Source organism: Amblyomma mixtum, chromosome 10 (assembly GCF_055824585.1).
Source record: "Amblyomma mixtum isolate Tamu chromosome 10, ASM5582458v1, whole genome shotgun sequence".
NCBI classification, from domain to species: Eukaryota; Metazoa; Arthropoda; class Arachnida; order Ixodida; family Ixodidae; genus Amblyomma; species Amblyomma mixtum.
The window spans coordinates 94253231-94270495 of NC_143021.1; positions in this window are offsets into that span (position 1 = coordinate 94253231).

Below are 17265 nucleotides of genomic sequence, written 5' to 3' on the forward strand. Positions count from 1 at the left end.
GATGATTTAGGCGATGTGCAGTGCACAGCGCGAGGGTGTGTTGCAGTTTACACGAAGTGGGTTCGGTTGCGAAGAAAGCCTAGTGCTCTCGCGCAGTGGCCAGCGGAGCTAGTCTCTTGACGCCATCGAGAGTTTGAATCCCAGTCACGGATGTTTGTTTTAATTCAATTTATTTATTTATTTCAGCTTGCACAAACCCACAAAGACCGCTAGCATACAAACATCGCCAGACCATTCTCGGGGTTTACCTTTCGGAATGGTGCACTCGCATTAAAAAAAGCTACTGGCGTTTGGGCGCCTATACCTGGACATTGTTCAAAACAGGAGAAAACGGGCCAGTTCCACACATCGTGATGGTTTTTCAGGCAGAGGGAGAAGGAAACAACTCTATCGCCGTAGCGTGCAGGGATTTTAGGCAGCTGGGATTGCTATCGCCCCCAGCTGGGGCCGACTTCCTGAGCCCACGAAAGGAGTGCCAGTTGGATTGTCTTGTCAGGCCTTCTGAAAACTTGCCTCCATTCCTCCTCGGATAGAGCTGGCAGTAAGGTTCGACGGGGAGTGTTTATTTATTTATTTCTCGCGAAACGCCAGAGGATGAACGCCTGGGTGGCGACTTCTCCCTGATTATAATTTTGGTGGACGGGCTCGTATTCCCCGTTTGGGATGAGCGAAATTTTCAAATAGCTAAGGATCGATTGTGTCTGGAACCTGCGAAGCATGGTGACTTGCGCTCAATTTAAGTAGGGCTGGGGAGGCGGGAATTGGCTTCTGGTCTATCTCTGGAGGTTGATGATTTCGGGAAAGGTCTAGGGATCCTTGAAAGACCGTCTGCGTCCGTGGGGCCGACCGCCCGATTGCTTATTCCTTAGGCTAGTCGGTCGACCCCTTCGTTTGCAGAGGTTCCCGCGTGGGCGGGTACCCAGGCAGGTTTATCTTTTGGTCCGGAGTGCAACAGCGAATGATGCGTGCTGCAGGGTGGCAGATAAAAGATCTCGTGTGCAGGTAATCGTATGTGAGGTCGTCTGAATACAGAGCGGTGCCGTGAGCAAGCGTTGAAAATTGTTTTTGAGGAACGGAAATGACGCAGTAACTGTCTCGCATATGTCGGTGCACACGCGAGCCACGCCATAAGGGAAGTGATAAAGGAGGTAATGAAAGAAGAAAGGAAGACATGCTGTAGTGGAGGTCTTCAGAATAATTTCGACCACCTCGGGACCTGATTAGGCGGTCCCCATGCATTGACATTGCACAGCACACGGTCGCCTTTTGCGCTGCGCCTCCATCGATACGTGGCCGCAGCAGTGGGGTTCGAACGCGTGTTATCTTATATTTGTTTTACCCTGGTAGTCACACATGCCTCGTCCCTATCGAGGGCATGGCCAGTGTCTTTATGGTGTTCCGCTGAAGCATTTGAGGAACCATTACCTTGGGAGGCGTCTTTTTGGTACGGCTTGAATTGCCTATTGCGCGTCCCCATTTCTCAGCACACTAGTTTCACGGCGTACATAGATGAATCAGAATTGTTCATCTGATGAATAAGGCAGTGCTAAAATGACGCATCCAAAAGGAATAATCGCTCAGAAGCTTTACACACACATTTACATATATACTATCAATCCCCTAATATCCGGGTCTAAGGGAATTGCAAAATAATTTCAGCTATGGATAATTCGGCATAAAAACATCGCGATAGATAAGCTTATTTGTAACCTAGCAGTATGAATACATTCTACGCACGCTAGTGACAAGCTTTTATAAGCATGCGCAGCCGAGGGTGCACTGGCTGCAGGGCACTCGCTAGGCGTCGCCAGGATAAAGCCTCTTTCGCATTGAAACTGCAGTGGACGGCTCTTTGGAACTGGCCAAAACCAGTATTATATTGTCACGAATATTAGGTGCCACACAGTCGGGGACAGAAGAACTGCTCCAGGCTGCCGAGCGGTTGCAAGCAAGATGGCGATGTTCCTCTACTTCCTCCAATTCTGAGCTCTATCATTTCTCCCTCCTCTGCAGCATCACCTTGATGCGGCCTGCTTTCGCAGTAGGAAAAAGAGGTTAGAAGCGCAAGCTTAAACAGTTGTCACGACACAGAACCGGCAGCACTCAGATCCAAGAACAATCAGCAGGACGGCCGTCGTACGGCTTCGTACGAACGACGTGCACAACATCCGGACGTGGTGGTCTGCGCGTTGAGCGGGCTGGGGTTGCCGATGAAACTTTGTATGTCACGTCGATAATGCGGCTGAGAACACGGTAAGGACCGAAGTATCGCGCAGTAATTTTTCAGACAGCCCACGGTGAAGAAGAGGTGCCCAAACCCACACATGGTAGCCTGGCTCGAACGTTTCAATTCGCCGTCTGAGATTGTAGTGGTCAGCGTCGACGTGCCCTTAATGGTGTATTCGCTGCCTGGCCAGTTGACGTGCTTCTTCTGCCCGTTGAATGAAAGCGGCGACGTCAAGATCAGGCCCTTGGTCACACTGGTGGTCGACAGGCAACAAGGCATCGAAAGAAGTAATAACTCGACGAACGAAGACAAGCTGGAAGGGTATGAGCCGCGTTGGCTCTTCCAGGGCCTTATTGTACGCGAATGATACGTATGGGAGAATTTGGTCGCACGTTTTATGCTCCATATCCACATACATCAAGAGAATGCCAGCTAAGGTTCTGTTAAGGCGTTCCACCAAGTCAGTTGTCTATGGGTGGTACGCCGTAGTACGCCTATGGCTGGTGTGGGGCAGATCTAAGACTGCCTTAGTCAAGCGGGCCGTAAAAGCAGCTCCGCGGTCAGGAATTATAACCGCTGGGGCACCATGGCACAGCACGATGTTGCAAACAAAAACCTGGCTGCTTCGAAAGCAGCTCCATTCGCAAGGGCCGTTGTCGCAGCGTACCGCTTCGATAATCTGTCGCGACAGCAATCCAACGTTTTCCAGTGGGTGACTGCGGGAATTGGCCGAGTACGTACATTCCTACTTGTTGAAAAGGCGTTTTCGGAGATGCTATGGGGTGAAGAAATCCGGTGGCCTTGAAGGGTGGCGACTTACGGCCCAGTTACGACAGGTTTTGACGCATGAGCGCACTGATGGAAGTAATCTCTGAAAGTAGTACCTCTGCCCAATCCTTGCTAAGGTACGACTGACTCCCATGTGGCCAGCAGATGCTTCGTCGTGGCAAGCGCTCAAGATATCGGGTCGCAGCTGTGACGGCACTACGAGTAGAATTGTCACGGTGTTGCTCTCAAGGTTGCGCTTGAAGAGAACGCAGTTTTGTCGAGGGAATGAATGCAGCCCAAGAATTAAAACACGAAGAACACGGGGACCATCGCAGCCTTCTAGGTACGTGATGAGCGGCGTACCTCTGCGTCCGCCCTTTGAAGCTGCGCCATATCGTTTGCGCTAACAGCACCAAAAAATGTAAAGTCTTCAATTATTTCCGGGGAAGCCAGGTCCACTGGCGCGCCTGATAAGCAATCCGCACAAAGCACCGAGAGAAGAGTCTTCTCCTCAGGCGCCAAGTCCGGATTGATTCTGACGGGCGGAAGGGCACGGAATGGTGGAGCCCGGTCTTGAGGGGCTGTCTCTAGGGCGCACACTTGAGGCAACATAGCGAGTCATTCAGGAAGGCGACAGCCGTGCCCTTGCCGAGATGCTTCAACTCGTTGACAAATTTTGCAAGGAGCCCATTACCTGAGGCGTCTTGTAGTTGGACGAGCCCGCGAGCGACGGCTACTCCATTCTTGAGCAGCAGAGGTACAGGGTCAGTCAAAAGTTCCAAGGCCACAGGGTTTGCTTTCCACTAGCATAGTCGGGCCGTTGAGTTACCCTCGAAGCTCAAAATATCTGAAGAGAATAGAAGAAGGATCGTTTAACCATCTGAGAACCTTGATCGTTTTATCGGAAACTTAAGTGCCAGGATATACTGATGAAAAGTGGACCACGTGGCCTGGGAACTTTTGACCAACCCTGTACGTTGCTAGCAGTGCTACAATCGTAGTCGTGGAAAAAAATCATTCCCCACGAGAACGAGGCCACTGGACCGGGCGGCACCATTACGCCGTCGTCAACAAGTCGCAGAGCCTCATCTTCATTAGCCTGAATATGCCCGCTGGTGGGCAAAGGCGTCTCCCAAGAATCTCCAATTAACTTGGTCCTTTCGCAGTTCCGGCCACCGTATCCCCGCAAACTTAATTTCGTCTGTCCACCTAACTTTATGCCGCCCTCTGCTGCGTTTTCCTTTTCCTGGAATCCACTCTGTTACCCTTAAGGACCAGCAGTTATCTTGCCTTTGTTTTTCATGCCCTGCCCAAGCCCATTTCTTCCTCTTGATTTCGACTAGGATGTCATTTACCCGCGTTTGTATCTTCACCCACTCCGTTCGCTTCCGACCTCTTAACGTGCACCCGTCATTTTTCTTTCCATAGTTCGCTGTGTTGTGCTTAATCTGAACCCTCTTAGTTAGTCTACACGTTTGTGCCCCACAGGTGAGTGCTGGTAAGCTGTAAGCTCTTATAAACTTTAAGCTCTTGTAAGCTCGGTAAGCTCTCGTAAACTTTTCGCTTCAGGGATATCGACAAACTGCCATTCATGATCTCAGAGAACCTGCCATATGCGCTGCACCCCATTCTTATTCTTCGAATTACTTCCCTCTCATGGTCGCCATCAGTGGTCACAACCCGCCCTAAGTCGGCATATTCTCTTACTACTTCCAGCGCAGCGCCATAAACTGCGAACTGCTGTTCTCTTGCTAGACTGTTGAATATTGCTTTGGTTTTCTGCACCTTGATTTTTATCCCCACCGTTCTGATTGTCTAATTCAATGATCATGCTTTGCAGCTCATGTCCTGAGTGACTTAGCAAGGCAATGTCGCAAGCAAATCGCAAATTACTTAGGTAATCTCCATTAACTCTTATCCCCAACTGTTCCCGTTTCAGGCCCCGGAATACCTCCTGTAAACAGGCGGTGAATTCCATTGTCAAGATCGTGTGTTCCGGCCGCACACCTTTCCTTATTGCAGTTTTATTGCTGACTTTATGCTGGACAATGGTATCTGAGCAGTGGTGATAAATATCTTGCAATATTTTCACATAACACTCTTCTGCACCCTGATTCAGCAATGAATGCCTACATGGCAGCTGAGGATTTCACTGAGTCAGATGCTATCTCGTAATCAATGAAGACTATATATAGAGGTTGCTTATATTCTGCGCATTTCTCTGTCACCCGATTGATACCGTGAATATGGCCTATTGTCGAGTATCCTTTACGAAAGCCTGCCTGAACACTTGGGTGTGTGAAGTCTAAGGTTGTCTTGACTCAGCAAATACCTTGTAGGCAACGGACAGTAGGCTGATCGCTCTGTAGTTCTTCAAGTCCTTGACGTCTCCTTTCTTATGAATTAAGATAATGTTAGAGTTCTTCCAAACTCCTAGTACGCTAGAGGTGACAAAGCATTGCGTATACAGGATGGATATTTTTTCTCGCACAATCTCTCCTCCGTCTTTCAACAAATGTGCTGTTACATGATACTCATCAGCTGCTTTCCCCCTTTGCATTGCTCCTAAGGCTTTCTTTACTTCTTCCTTCGTTACCCTTAAGGAACAGCGGTTATCTTGCTTTCGCATTACACGCCCTGCCCAAGCCCATTTCTTCCTCTCGATTTCGACCAGGATGTCATTACCACGTGTGATCCGGGGCCCACTCTGCTCGCTTCATGGCTCTCAAAGCTGCACAAATCATTTATTCTTCCGTAGCTCGCTGCATTGTCCTTAACTTAAGATGACCCCTCTTTGTTAGTCTCCACGCTTCTGCCCCATAAGTGAGTACCAGTAACATACAACTGCTCTATACTTTTCTCTTGAGGGATATTGGTAACCTGTATTCATGACCTCAAAAAACCTGCCATATGCGCCCACCACGCGGTTCGCTTGCGAGGCTGTTTCACATTACTTTGGTTTTCTGAATGTTAATTTTTATACCCAATGTTCCGCGCTGCTAACTCATTGCTCCTGCTTTCCAGCTCATCTCCTGGGTTACTTAGCAAGGAAATGTCATGAGCGAATCGCAAACTTGTTAGGTATTCTCCATTAACACTTATCCCAAAATGTTCCCAATCCAGGCCTCGGAACACGTCCTTGTAATAGACAGTCAATAGCATTGGCGAGATCGTGTGTCCCTGCCTGACACCCTTTCTTACTGCAATTTTATTGCTGACTTTATTGCTGACTTCAGTCGTTAGAGATATCTTCCAGCATTTTCGCATAAAACTCTTCTACACCCTGATTCCGCAATGCCTGGATGACAGCTGAGGTTTCCACGGCGCCAAATGCTTTCTCGTAACCAATGAACGCTATACATAGTGGTTGGTGATATTCTGCGCATTTCTCTATCATGTGATCGATATTGTGAATATGGTCTATTATCGAGTATCTGTTACGAAAGCCTGCCTGATCATTTGGTTGATTGAAATCTCAGGTTGCCGTTATTCTATTTGCCATTAACTTAGTAAATACCTTGCAGATGCCCTTCCGCCATAAAAATTCACTATCATCATCAGTAGATACCTTCGAGGCGACAGGCAATGAGCTGATCAGTCTACAGTTTTCCTAGGCGTGGCCTTCCTTTTCTTATTAATTACGATATAGTTAGCTTTCTTCGTATTTTTGTTTTCGTTTATTTCTGACCTACATTGCGCAAATCAAGGAAAAGCAAGCAAAAGGTAGTTTCGCACCTGACAATGGCCTGCTCTTCCTATACAATGAAACCTACTTAAACACTAAAACACACTATCGCGCTGATTAGGACTAATACATTGTAGGTAGCATAGGAAGCATAGGTATGCTCCAGGTCATAGGGCATTGAGTCTACAGTGTGGCTAGTTTTTCTCGCCCAACCTACCATCCGTTCTTCAAGAGATCGGCGGTTATGTAATCTTCAGCAGCTGCTTGCACCTTTGCATTGCTCATACGACTTTCTTTACTTCGTCTTTACTGGCCGGATGTCCCGTAGCTCTGCACTCCTGCAACTCTCATTAATGTTCTGATTATGTTGGTGACGGCTTAGATTTGTCTATAATTCTTCAGCTACATTACCTATCTTCTCTATATTTCAAATGACATTGCCTTCTTTGTCTCTTAGCGCATAAATCTGGTATTTACCTATGCCTAGTTTTCTCTTCACTGCTTTTAGGTTACCTCCGTTCTTGAGAGCATGCTTTATTTCTCTATATTAAACTGCCTTATGTCGGCTACCTTGGGCTTATTTCTTAACTTTCATAGCTCTACCAGTTCTGTTCTGTCCATAGGGTTAGTCGTTTCAAACTCTGGCGTTTCTATATCACGCTTCTTTTTTCCTGAGATAGCTTGCCGGTATGCTGTCCAACGGTTCTACCGCTTACTTCTCTTGCTAACTCCATAGTGATAACCATGAAATTACTGTAGATTGCTTGAAGTTTAATATCGCCTTCGTATGATAGAGCGGAATATCTGTTGTGCAGCAACATTCTGGATTCCTCTACTTTCCTTCTTACCGCTAACTCGTTAATGGGCTTTCGCTTCATCGATTTCTTCTATTCTCTGTTCAGGTCTATGCTAATTCTGGACCTTAGCATTCTGTGATCGCTACAACGCACCTTTCCGAGCACCACCACATCCTCTACGATGCCAGGGTGAGCGCATAGTGTAAAATATATTTCATTTTTATTCGACCATAGCGGCTCTTCCGCATCCACTTCCTGTTCTTTCGTTTCAGGAAGAAGGCATTGATGATCAGTAAGAGTTGATTGTCCCCTCTACGGCTGCTCCAGTTGAAATCTCTCTTAAGATCACGTAGAGGGAAATTGGGTTGATGATAACTGTTGAAGGATTCTTGACGTCTCGTAAATTCGAATTGCTCAATCACATTGCAAGAGGACACTTCTTGAGAGGTTAACTTTTTATAACAATTAAAAGCACAATGGAAGATACAAGCAAGGAGAAAACATATTTACACCTGACTGACTCGACGTGACGAAACCAGCCCTCGGTCCTGCCGAAACAGTTGGTTTTAAACCCTATGTCCCCGCCCTCGGTGGGGAGAATAACCAATCAGGTGCTGTACAAACATACACCCAATAACTTATTGGGGAAAGGAAAACATCACCAATCAGCAATTTGGAAAGGATAACACCACCAATCAATGATTTGGGAAAGATGGTAACTCGTCGCGACACCGTACACATATGTAAACTTTCTAACATCACGATTTCGGATAATTATGCTTTCCTGCTGCGAGCTTCGCGAACACTCACTTTCCCAACGTCCGGTTGCCCCAAGTTCAAAGAAAGCCACTTCAACCCACCTGTTCCGCATCGTCGCTCCTCTGCCTGCAGCTAGCGTGGCAATAACCTGTTGACCGCGCTTCAGGCTGTCAAAGCACGCCGCTGCAGACATGGCACAAAAGCCACGCACTGTGACGCGGGTCCGCCTCGCCGCAAGCACGTGCACACAGGATGCGACCTAATGAATCTGTCCCTGTCGGGAGTTTGACCTTTCCCGTAAGGCCACATTCTAAATTGTAAATTGTAAATTGGTTTTTGAGGAAAGGAAATGGCGCAGTAACTGTCTCACATATCTCGGCGGACACCTGAACCGCGCCGTAAGGGAAGGGAGGAAGGTGGGAGTGAAAGAAGAAAGAGAGAAAGAGGTGCCGTAGTGGAGGTCTCCGGAATAATTTCGACCACCTGGGGATCTTTAACGTGCACTGACATCGCACAGCACACGGGCGCCTCTTGCGTTTCGCCACATTCTCACAGCCAGTTTTTGGCTTGCTCCGTCGCCTCCGTCGCGCCGGCAGCCGACGGAGGGGGCTGGTTTTGGACTGTCCCCCCCCCCCCTCCAAATCGGGCGGCCGGTGCCGCCGGGTCGCGTGTTTATTTTTCAGCGCAAGCCCAGCCAGGCCACTGCTCATTGGCTCGCTGAACTGTGCACGTCACTTCCGCTCCGATTAGTACGCAAGCATTAAAAGTAAATGGCTGTTCTAAAGAGCTATCTACGGAAACGTTTCATATGCATATAAAATATAATGAATCTTTGAGAAACTAGATTTGAACGTTTAGTTTGGTCACGTGACTAGACTGCAATCACGTGACATGACGTCACTTTTGTCAACAGTCAAAATGGCCGCTTTAAAGGTCGTCGCGGCTGGTCGCGGTGTCTTCGGGCAGTTGTAAGCAAGTGATTCCAAGACCAGTGCAAGCCGCCTAGTTGGATCCAGGATACTTGCCCCTGAATGGTTAAAGTGCGCCGATTCCAAGGTGCTATGTAAGCCGCGCGGTTGGATGCTAGATATGCGTATTGCATTGGTTTTCGAACCGACGTAGGACCTATGCGGTGGCGATGTCACGAAGCGTTTGCGGCCGTGTTGCAAGCGTTTCTAATTCCTGTGAGGATCACCACGGACAGCGACGATCAACAGCTGCTCACCTTAGAGAAAGGAGGCTGCTCATGGTGAATTTCCTGTGCGTGCATAAGCTACACAGCACAGTGACAGTGTCCGAGAAGTGAAAGTGGTTGCTGTCGGAGTTAGTGCTTCTCCGCCGAGGCAGAGAAATACGCACGTGCGAAGGCTCACTACGCACGCAGTGTTTTCCGAATGCTGAAATGAACTTGGCGTTGTGCAGCTAATCGTACTGGTTACAGTGATCGCGACCGAAGCGAGCGTTGTTATACGCATCTCTTTTGCAATGACTGTCAGCAGGGAGGAAGCCTGTTTACATATTACAGTGACAACTACTGTGCACTGCTAGGGAAACGCTCGTCCCATCCTGTCTCTTCTCTCCTGATCGTCCTTTTTGCGCCTTCCCTTCGCCAGTATTTTTTTTTCTATCAAAAATGCAAAACCATTGCTGTGTGCTATTTTGAATCGCTCACTAATAATTTAAAATATATAACCTTGCTATTTGAAAAATGTGATTTTGTAATTATGACGGTTGTTAGCAGCTTGTACTGCAGCCTGGCTTGTTCCACTCAGTGTGTTCGGCCCGATAGAGGATTCGTGTGCACAGTGTGCAAGTTAGCCTGAATGCAACTACTGTGCGCATATATTTATTTATTTGGAACACTGCCAGCCTCTGGCTAAAACTTTAGCAGAGGGGCATTACATGTATCATAGTAAAGGATAGCATTTCTAAAAGCGGCTGTGCAAACGACATATTTATACGCCGTGGTATTGCTTGAAATAGAGGAAAGTTCTCGATGACCACATTATGCATAATAGAGCATTTTATTGGTTTGCCCAAGTGAACGAGTCAGTAGGCACTTTATTAGATCAATTTATTTTGATATTTATTATACCTCAACGGTCCTAAGTAGCAATACCTGAGCGGTGAACTTTGACATGATGAGGCAAGTAGGAGCTTGATGAGTTCGCAATGTACTAATAAGGGAATAATTACTCATTAGTATCCAAGCGCAGCCATGCAGCTGCAAAGAAAAGCTTTGTAGCTCTTTTTGTAGCCGTATGGCCGTGCTTGGGTGGATGCCAATGAGTAATGACTACCTTATTAGAAATCATTTCAACTTTGAGGGAGTCGCCTAAAATATTTGACTAACACCGCTCCCATTTCGAGCTCACCTCATCATATGCTAGCCATACAGTTCGCGCACTTGGTAGGGCAACTGCCCCGGTGAGGCAGTATTCCCGGGTTCGAACCCTAGACTAGGGTAACTTTTCCTCTAACTACAAAGTTTCTGTGGAACCTGAGTAGCTTTCTTTTGTAGCCGTATGGCTACGGTTGGGTGGGTGATAATGAACAATTACTTCCTTATTGCAAACGTTCTCCACACTGGGGGATCCCTCAAAAATATTGAACTTACATTGTCATTAACTGCATGGATTTCTACAGTGACCAGTTCGAAGGACAATAGGTTAGTAAGCGTAGCCTTGCGAGATGGAAGACCATTCTAGCCTTTCGTGGCAAACACAAAATTGAATCTTGAAATGCAATGGCATAAGCTAAGGGAGGGACAGTGCTTGTGCAGCTAGTGCAGAAGGAACCATGAGCAGGAAAAGATTAGTTGGTTATGTGACAGTAAAGAGCAAAAAAAAAACCCGCAGTTTCTGCATGAGACAAAGAAATTAGAAGATTCATCTTTAGTGCTGTGACGCTGGAGCTTCTACAATAGTCTGAGAGAATAAAACAAGCAGCTCAGTTCTGAATTCATCCCAGGATCTGAGAAAAATTAGATTTGTGTCATGTGGCATAACAATATTCTGCTGATGCTGCACAGGAGATTTGAATGCAAGCAACATGGAAGACGGTGACACTAAGGACATGCTATGGTGTAAATATCCTGGGCTGTGGGTAGTTGTATAAGGAAGGATTGTTAGGTGAGACCATGTTACATTGTCAGCGAGTTCGAGTATCCACTGAGATATGTGACATTTACTACGTCATTTCCGTTCCTCAAAAACCAATTTTTTTTTTTCAGTATGCAGTGAATATGTCTTTCTCAGTAAGGCCTTATAAGTAGGCAAGATGTAGTTATCCTGAAAGTAAAAAACGTTGGTGCATTCTTAATAACATTAGCAAACAGGCTAGTCGAGATCATCCGAAATATTGTTCTGAGAATTGAAATACTGTTATTGATTGCAGAGGGCAGACTCCATTGTTGTCAATGAAGGCATGTTAGGAAACACTGAAAGGAAGGTCATATTGTATTTAATAAAACCTCGGGCCCAAGGGCAATGCCTTGGGGACGCCCGAGATTGCAGGAAAAAAGCAGGACGCGTAAGAATTAGTATGGGAATTCTGTCGACGGCTGGCTGTTAAAGCTTGGAATCAGTTTAGAGCAATTGGATCCAAGTTATAGCATGAGAAAATACACCTTATTTATATAAATGAGGGATTTTATCACACGCTCTTTCAAAGCCCAGAAAAAAAGCGTTAAGGGGGATGTTGCCGTTCAGGGAGAATGAGAGCAAGTTGGCTATCGCAGGCACGCTTTCTAAAGCCTTGCCAATTTGGATGAAACAACTTAATCGGCCAAAACATTATAGCACCACAAGAGTATAAAATATGTTTACAATTGGGTGCACATGCCAACGGCACAAATAGGGTCATAGGTGCTGAATGATGACTGGCAAGACACATACAGGGGCCAAGCTATGATGAGACATGCAGAAGATATATGTACACACTGTGTCCTGTCCTGCTGTTGCATTCTCCAGGTTTCACAGGGCTTAAGTGTGCTGTCGGGTGAACTGCTGGAAAGACAGCATGTCGACGAGCTACTAAGGGCGAGAATGACAGAACAAGAATTTCTACTGGGTGCGGCGGTGGTGGTGTTCTTTCCTGTTGTCTTTGTTCCTTGCAGTTTCACTAGCTTCACAGGCCTTGTTCTCCTATCCGCTGTTTCAAAGTGGTGTCAGGTAAAGCCAACTGTTATTCTACAACCACCAAACTGCTGTGCCATACAACATTCTTTTAATCAGCTTTCATAATTTGCAATGGCAAATTTACTTCATAAGTCGTCTAGGCAAATAACACAGCTGAATAACTTGCGTCATCATCAGGACTAAAAATAACTATAATTTCATTTATAAGGTCATGCCTCGTTAATACAGACCCCATTATTATGGATTCAAATTATGGACAGTATTTCTGGGGGTAAAACTTTTTCAATGCACTCACACCTCGATAACATGGAAACTCGCTCATAACACAGTGGACAGAGTGAAAATGAATACAGCCCTTTGTCGCATAATTGTGCAGAGTGCAAACACTGTTAAGACTTCTTGAATTTGAGTAGATAAGTCAAGCACAGCCTGAATCATATGCTTTTGTTACACACTGTAATTGCCATCATACTGCTTGTCGCACTGTGTGCAGAGAGTTTTGTGTTAACCCATGAACTGCCAGGCCCAGCAACTCCTCCTGCTCACACACTTTCTGGATGCCAAAGCACTTCTTTTCTGGTGTCAAAAGCATTGTCAGTGCTCGGCGACTCACATCATGGCTCAGATTACTCAATGCACAAAATAAATTAAGCTGCTTAACAATAAAGAACAGAGTCGCAAGCTTACATTATAACCTTTCCGCAGCCCACAATGCTATAGCACTTTTTAAACGGAGTGCACCATGTTGTCACAACCTAAACCGAGAACTACTACTCTGGCTCAGCCCACCATCATGCAGAGAAGTTTGTGATGTCGCCAATTCTAAACGCAAATATTTTTGCAGACATAGGTCCAAATAGCAGGCAGGAAATAAAAAAAAACGACGCTCCACAAGAGACCACTGCACTACACACCGATGTTTTCGCACATCGTAACCCGAGCATCCGTAATCACACAATGTACTGTATGAAGCAGCAACACGCCGAAGAATGGCGACGCTGTGGTTGTCGCGGAAGAAAACAGTTCGACGGCTGCGCAGCCAAGATCGCGTCACGTCGCACACAGCAGTTTCGAAGCACAGTATCCACAGGAAGCGCGATCAAAATCGGTGATAGATACGTAACAGAAACAACGTCGTATAACAACGCTCGCTTCGGTCGCAATCACTGCAACCAGTACGATTAGCTGCTCAACGCCAAGTTCATTTCAGCATTCGGAAAACACTGCGTGCGTAGTGAGCCTTCGCACGTGCGTATTTCTCTGCCTCGGCGGAGAAGCACTAGCTCCTACCGCAATCACTTTCACTTCTCGTCCACTGTCACTGTGCTGTGTAGCTTATGCACGCACAGGAAATTCACCATGAGCAGCCTCCTTTCTCTAAGGTGAGCAGCTGTTGATCGTCGCTGTCCGTGGTGATCCTCACAGGAATTAGAAACGCTTGCAACACGGCCGCAAACGCTTCGTGACATCGCCACCGCATAGGTCCTACGTCGGTTCGAAAACCAATGCAATACTCATATCTAGCATCCAACCGCGCGGCTTACATAGCACCTTGGAATCGGCGCACTTTAACCATTCAGAGGCAAGTATCCTGGATCCAACTAGGCGGCTTGCATTGGTCTTGGAATCACTTGCTTACAACTGCCCGAAGACACCGTGACTGCCGCGACCAGCCGCAACGACCTTTCAAGCGGCCATTTTGACTGTTGACAAAAATGACGTCATGTCACGTGATCACACTCTTGGGCGTCGTCTGCCATAGAGTCACGTGACCAAACTAAACTTTGAAATTTAGTTTCTCAAAGATTCATTATATTTTGTATGCATATGAAATGTTTGTATAGATACTTCTTTAGAACAGCCATTTACTTTTAGTGCTTGCGTACTAATTAAAGCGGAAGTGACGTGAACAGTAGAGCGAGCCAATAAGCAGTGGCCTGGCTGGGCTTGCGCTGAAAAAAAAAATTACCGACGATTACGTTACTTCCTAATGCGAAATTTGAGCGCAGCAAAAAGCTGTTTCACCTTTTCGATAGATTGAGGCAAAGAAATCGAGCAACACATGTATGCGCTATCACAGAGTTTTTTTTTTTTTTTCACACGTATTCCTTTAACAAAGATTCCACTAACAGTTCTTGACAGTCATGAATGAAGCTTTGTGGTCGGAGAAATAGACTGATATATGTTCTACTTGGTACACCAATGCTTGATTCTCAAAGACGAGATCTATACAAGTGCCTCGCGAGGTTGTCACAGCCGTGGGACGCGTTACGAGCGAGAGGAACGGGATGTTCTCCCGCATAAGTGTTAGGAAATTGCTGTTTGTGTTTATGTCAACATTAAAGTCCCCCACTACTAACATCGGTGTGGATCGATGGACGGTTAATGCGAGTTGCAGGAAGTGCACGACGTCTTTCGTGAGTGCGGTAGGGGCGAAGTAGGCAGCTACTACCAGCAAGCCGTTGGGCAACTTTGCGGCGCACAGTTCGCCAAGTTGATGTGAGAGAGAGAGAAAACTTTATTTACAAAGGAATTCGGGGCACGCCCCAGGGTCCCCGCACGACCCCACTTCACTCAAGTGTTTATGTTCCTGAGGTCCATAACACTGGCAGCACGGCGGTGGCGATGGTCTGCACGGCCAGGTCCTCCGAGTGCAGCAGGGTCTCCCAGTCCTCCCAGGTCTTGAGGTTCTCTAGGTCCCGCGGGGGAGGGTCCGCCGGGCAGAGGGAAATGATGTGGAGGGAAGAAGCGAAGGGTTCTGGGCATAGGGCGCAAGCAGGAGTGGGGAAGGAGGGATGATAGTGGGTTAGGGTAAGGGGCGAGGGGAGAGTATGTGTTTGTAATCTGCGCCAGAGTGTTGCGTGTCTGTTATCTAGGGAGGGGTGGGGCGGGGGGTAGAGCTGGCGAGAGGCTCTGTATGCCTGGGTCAGCTCACTGAATGAGTTCATGCGATCCTTCGTGAATCCCCGATCCGAGGCCACCTGAGCCCGGTTTAAAGAACCTCGGGCTAAAAGGTTGGCGGCCTCGTTTCCGGGATTCCCGGAGTGCGCAGGCACCCATATCAGCTCCACTTGGCGGGGCGGGGGTGCATCGGGCGAGTCCAGTATGCCAAAAGCAGGGACATGAACTCGGCCTCGAGCAAAATTTAGAATCGCAGTTTTAGAGTCAGTTAAAATATACCGGGCTTCCGTGCGGGTTATAGCAAGTGCAATGGCGGCTTCCTCTGCAGCCTCTGGGGACGTATCTGGAGGGAGAGGGAGTGTGAGGAGGGTGGATGAAGAGGAGTCCACCGCAGCTGCTGTCGCTTCATCACCCGTGCAGGCAGCGTCCACCCATACGGCGTCCGGCTGGGGGCCGTACGCTCGATGGAGTGCCTTCGCACGGGCTCTGCGGCGCTGCTCATGGTGGGACGGGTGCATATTCCTCGGGAGCGGCCTGATGAGAAGCTCTCGGTGAAGGGATCGTGGGATGGCGAGAAGGGTTGGGTCGTTGGCCGGTATTTTGATTCCCAGGGAGTCCAGGATATACCGACCTGTGGAAGTTTTTGTGAGCCTGATGTATTGGGCCTGTCGGTGGGCCTCCACCAGTTCCCCGATCGTGTTGTGGAGGCCCAGGCCTAGTAATCTGTCTGTGGGTGTGTTGAGGGGAAGATGAAGTGCTACCTTGAATGCCTTGCGAATCAAAGCATCCAAAGCGTTTATGTCATGTTTGGATAGTTGTAAGTATGGGGTAGTGTACAGTACACGGCTGAGGACAAAGGCATGAATGAGGCGACATAGGTCGCGCTACTTCATGCCTCTATGATGTCCCGAAACCCTGCGGATGAGGTGCGATATCGCGCCTGCAACCTGCTTGAGTTTCTTGAGGGTAGTGGTGTTTTTGCCATCGTTCTGGATGTGCAAGCCCAATACACGGAGGGTGCCAACCTCAGGTACCGGGTAACCATTCAATTCAATGGCAATGGGGGAGCGGGGACAGCGGTGGTTCTTAGGCCGGATGAGGAGCAGTTCGGACTTCTCTGGGGAGCAAGACAGTCCGATGGTCCGTGCGTAATTTTGGGTGAGGGTGGCTGCTTCCTGTAAGGTGTTCTCTATGTCGCCGTCAGTGCCGTGGGTGGTCCACAGGGTGATATCGTCGGCATAAAGAGTGTGCTTGAGGTGGGGAATAGTTGCCAATTTCCGGGGGAGGGGTATGAGGGTTATGTTAAAGAGAAAGGGGGAAAGGACGGACCCTTGAGGGGTGCCGATACTCTGAAGTGTGTAGGAGGTGGAAGACAGAGGGCCGAAGTGTATCTCAGCCGTGCGGTCAGTCAGGAATGCTTGAATGTAGGCATACGTGCGCACACCCACATTCAATGGGGATAGAGCAGTCATGATCGCCTGATGTTCAATGCGATCAAAAGCTTTGGAGAGATCCAAAGCTAAGACTGCCTTGGTGTGACCTGGAAGAAGCGGGTCAAAAAGGTCGTGTGTGAGTTGCAGCATGGCATCCTGTGCGGATAGATGAGGGCGGAATCCCACCATGCTATGCGGGTAGAGATTGTTGTCCGCCATGTGACTTGTGAGTCTCGCTAACACAACACGCTCGAGGAGCTTCCCGAGGCATGAGGTTAGCGAAATCGGGCGAAGGTTTTGAATGGTGAGTGGTTTGTTGGGTTTTGGTATAAATATTACCTTCGCGTGGCGCCAGGACTGCGGGAGGTTACCCTCCCTCCAGCACTGGTTGAAGTATTTCGTAATGTGGGTGATCGATTGGTCATCCAGATTACGGAGCATGGAGTTTTTGATTTGGTCTGCACCAGGTGCGGAGTTGGCGCGGAGAGTCAGGAGGGCCGCTCTGACTTCCGTCTGCGTGATGTCGGTGTCGAGTGTTGGATTTGCTTGTCCTGTG